The 4,611-nt window shown below is 50.6% G+C and overlaps 1 pseudogene; it reads left to right on the top strand.

The window, feature by feature from the left end:
• The first annotated feature begins 1,602 nt into the window (after positions 1-1,602).
• LOC114078313 lies at positions 1,603-2,187 on the top strand (annotated as a pseudogene).
• The last annotated feature ends 2,424 nt before the right edge of the window (positions 2,188-4,611 follow it).

Below are 4,611 nucleotides of genomic sequence, written 5' to 3'. Positions count from 1 at the left end.
AGGCATACCATCTTGATGAAGTCTGAGTAATCAAGTGTCCCCAGTCGTGCCGCGACATTAAATCAGGCGCTTGTTGGGAGGCAACCCAATACTTATCATCTTTTTAGTCATGGTAGCATTTTTCCATTAATGGGTTTTAAATTTGCAGGCACATCACCAGGAAATTCTGCAGAAAAAAATTACTCTGCAGCAGTCACTGACGGACACATCGACGTACCGTTGTGCTTGTGACGGACCGTCGTATGCATCCGTCGTACCAGGTACGTTTTTCTTCTATTTTGAAATTAGGGCACACACGACGGAACCAACGACGGGTCATCATAACTGCGACGGACCGTCGTCGGGGAACTGTCGCGTGATTAATGAATTATACCCGACCCAACCCGACTGGACCATTTTTCAAAATCTGACCGTTTAAACTCCCCACCCCTCCATATTTCACCCCATTACTTTCTTATTTCTCCCATTACTCTCTCTTTTCAACTTCCCCAGTCCCTCCCACCGATCACTGCCCTCTCACAATTCTCCAAAGCCCTAAAGTGTTATCTACTAGTGGAAACTTCTGCTGTGAGTGTCTACCTTGCCACCGAGTACTTTTGCATCTGTTTTTCTCCATTTCTACGGTATGTGTCTCTAATTTATACTCACTTATCTTGCATTTTTGTTACTAGTTAGTATTAAGCTTAGTTCCTCATAGTATTTTGTTTACTTTATACGATTCTGCCTGACCTAGGTTACAAATGTTCGAAATTACCATGTTTACCACCCTAGACATAGGTGCTTTTGCATTGTTAGTTTCCTAGGTAGTTGGGTTAGACACATGTAGGTCCAAAACACTACAAGGTTGATGTGGGTTCATCGGGGTTGCTTAGGGTACCGTTAGTTCTGTCACTGTCATTCAGAATGAGACCCCGATGACGGACCGTCGTAGCCACGACGGACCGTCGTAGGGTCCGTTGCACAATCCCTAGCACCCCTGTCCTACCGGACACATGTGACGGATCGTCGTCCTCGCGACGGTCCGTCCTGCACAACCGTCATGCTAGACAGAGACCCTGTTTCTAAGGGTCTCTCATTTTTTCCCAAGTGTTCCCCAACGGACACATGTGACGGGCCGTTGTCTTCATAGCGGTCCGTCCTGCACAACCGTTCTGGTTGTCAGAGACCCTGTTTCTAAGGGTCTCTCATTTTTTTTCCAAGTGTCCTTCAACGGACACATGTGACGGACCGTTGTTCCCACGACGGTGCGTCCTGCATGACCGTCATAACGGTCAGATACCCCTCTCCTAACGGTCTCCATATTTTTTCCCAAGTGTCCTACGACGGACATCTACAACGGACCGTCGTAACTGTGATGGTCCGTCCTGCACACACCGTCATGCTAGTCAGAGACTCTCCTTAAGGGTTCTCTATTTATACAGAGTCCAAGTACAACATGACAGACCTCACGACGGTCCGTCATAGTCACGACGAGCCGTCACCAGGCCCGTCGTGTGTCACTGTTTCTACAGCTATTACATATTATTTTCATTGTTTTATTTCTTATGGGTTCGCTTGTCTTGTTTGCCACTACTCGTACTAATAGTGATCCTTTGCAGGTACTATCTACTATGGCACCCAAGCAAGACCGAACCTACGCACGCGGGCGATCAAAGTCTGTTGCCCCATCTGCACGCTTGATCATCGGCTCTAATGATGAGTGGGACCCTGAGTATGTGCCCCCAGGCACTTCCACACCTTCCCGTGCTGTACGTGCTCCCAGAGCCACACCCAAGACGGTGGCGTCCGGCGTAGTCACTGCCTCCCAGTCTGATGAGGAGCGCACACTGACCGGCATACCCTCTGGGTCAGCCACAAATGAGGAAGGAGCGTCTGGCTCCTTAGGAGTATCATGGTCCGAGGAAGCTTCTGGCTCTGCAGAGGTTCCCGCACCCGCCAGTGCTACAGCGTCGGCCTCGTCTGATGAGGCTGACAGTTCAGACTCTACATCTGGCGCACCAGCTCAGGTCCCCACCCCAGCCTCTGACCAGCCAAACCGGTGGTGTGTCGACGGCCAGTTTCAAGTTTACTCCGACACCAAATTCCTGACTGATAAAGGAGTAATGACTCGAACACTCACCTTGGAGCGGTGGGTACTTACAGGGAGTCTGCAAACGATGCCGGACCTCTTCACCAGGCATCGCTTAGAGTGGACAGCACGTCCGTTGGGACGATACAGCGAGGAAATGGTCCGAGAGTTCTACGCATCCTACGTAGCGACTCTCAGATCACAGATCGATAGGCGGGCTGCTCCCGCTAAGCAGGCCCACTGGAGCAGGTTCGAGTCCGGGGCGTGCAGGTTGACATTTCCCTGCCAGCCATCCGCCGGTTTCTATACGGCGAGAGTGCAGATGCTACTCGGACCCCCATCACTGCCGAGTTTGACTACCGCTGGCAGATAGTAAAGGATGGACAGTTCTTGCGCGAGCCAGCAATGAGAGAGACCACCAAGAGGTGGATGGCCCTGCACCTGCCAGTAGATGGAGAGGGTGCCGATTGGGTCACTAAGCCGAAGGGGGCCATCAAGAAGGCCAACCTCACGTTCATAGCAAAGTTCTTGTGGCTGCTCGTTCGTCACTGCCTTTCCCCCACAGCTCATGATAACATCGTTACCTGGGATCGAGCAGTGTTGATGGCGGCGATGATAGCCGGATTCGAGGTGGACTTCGCATGGCTTCTCCAGGCAGTCATGCACGAGAGGGCATTCAAGGTCACTACTACCTACCCCTCCCCGTGTATGATATTTTCCCTTTGCAGGTCCGCAGGTGTGCCCATATGGCACTTAGATCAGCTTAAGACCCCGCAGGGCACTGTAGACGTCGGCCTCATCAGAGAAGAGGCCAATGAGTTGGCTCAACGCAGAGGGCCCCGTCCAGAGCTTCCCCCACTTGCTGATGATCTTGCAGATACGGTAGCCCAGGCCCGGGCAGCTACACAGGCGTCCACTGACACTACCCCGGTCGAGTCTATCCCGGGTAGTAGCAATGCCCCGAGCTCCTCTCGCACAACCCCTCTACCGGTATTGGTCCCGCTTGCTAGGATCCATAAACTAGAGTCACAAATGGCCACTCTTCTGCATCATATCCAGCCGTGGATGCAGAAGTCGATTACTGAGTCTGAAGCGCGTCTAGAGAGGAAGATGCAGCAGTTTACAGAGCGGAAGATTGCTGAGGTCAACCAGCGTCTGGACGCCTTTGAGTTGAGAGTGTTAGCCCGACCAGCCCCTCCGGTGGATGTGTCGACTCTTCAGGCTGCAGTCGACAGTCTTCGTGCAGACATCGACACGATCCTAGAGGCGAGGGTGCCGGAGTCTGAGGCCCCTTCTGTCGAGCCTGCTGAGGACACCGTGCTAGCGGCCCTGTTCACTACTTCAGAAATTCCACCACCTCCCCCTCGAGATACTGCCAAGAGGCGTAGGGGTCGAGCAGAGGATGAGGCGCGAGCAAGGAAGAAGGAGCGCCGAGAGATGGAGGCTGCGAGGAGAGCCTCACTTGCTGAGGAGGAGGCGCACCAGATCAGAGCATCACAGTTAGCGGCTGGGGCGTCTAGCTCCCGCACTGTAGAGACAGCAGGAGGCACTACTGATGGTGCGGTTGTTGCTGAGGACACCACTGAGGGTGTCCAGATTGCAGAGGACGTGGGTTCCGGGGAACCGGACCCACCATCTTGCTGATCGACGGCGCTTTGCGCCACAGGTTTGCTTCACCTACCACTCTAGTATTTACATTTTTATGCATTGGGGACAATTGCATGCTTTTTTGTTGGGGGTGGGGTAAATGGATAGTGAGTGTTAGGGTGAAGTCTGAGTAGCCCAATTCACTATCCTCTTTTGGGGTTTTCTTGCCTGTGTTCTTTTTCCCCAAAAGACTGATTACTTTTTCTGTTGAACCGGCATGTTTATATCTTTTGTACATAGTTTAATTCTAGAGCATGATGGCTAAAATGATATCCTGATAAACTGGAAAATAATGCATGACTAGGCATAGTAACTGATAATTGTGTGGCTCTAAGCATGAAATAGAGTTACACCATTGCATTACCCTAAGTCTTAAATTCGAACTAGGTGTCTGACAATCTGGTATAGTGATGAGATGTCAAGTGAGTGTGAGGAAAATTTGAATAGTCCACTATTGGTACTGAGCTAGAACTTGCCTGGTTAGTCCTGCTAAAAGTAAGCTGTAATAGACAATTAGGAAAGGATCATAGGCCCTTATTCAATATAGCCCATTTCTAGCCTAAATAAAAGAAACCAAATGAAATTTATCCTTCTTTGATCCAAATAATCTGAGCTTAAATTTAACCTTTCTTTTTCACCCTAACTGATCTTTTCGGGGAACAATGTGTTGGCCCTGGTCCCTCCTTGGACATGTGCACCTCAGCTTATGCCAAAAGCATAAGTTGAGGGTGGCTAATACAGTAAACAACCTTTGTTTTGGCCCTGACCCAACCTTGGGTATTGTGTACCTTGACTCATGGCAAAGCCATGAGTTGAGGGTGGCTATTATGAGGAATGCTCTGGAAAGTGGGGTTGAAAGAACAAAGAGAGAGAAAGAACAAAAGTAAAGTGACTCA

Source organism: Solanum pennellii, chromosome 8, assembly GCF_001406875.1.
Source record: "Solanum pennellii chromosome 8, SPENNV200".
NCBI lineage: Eukaryota > Viridiplantae > Streptophyta > Magnoliopsida > Solanales > Solanaceae > Solanum > Solanum pennellii.
The sequence above is the reverse complement of the archived record's forward strand: the minus strand, read 5'-3'. Positions and strand labels throughout refer to the sequence as shown.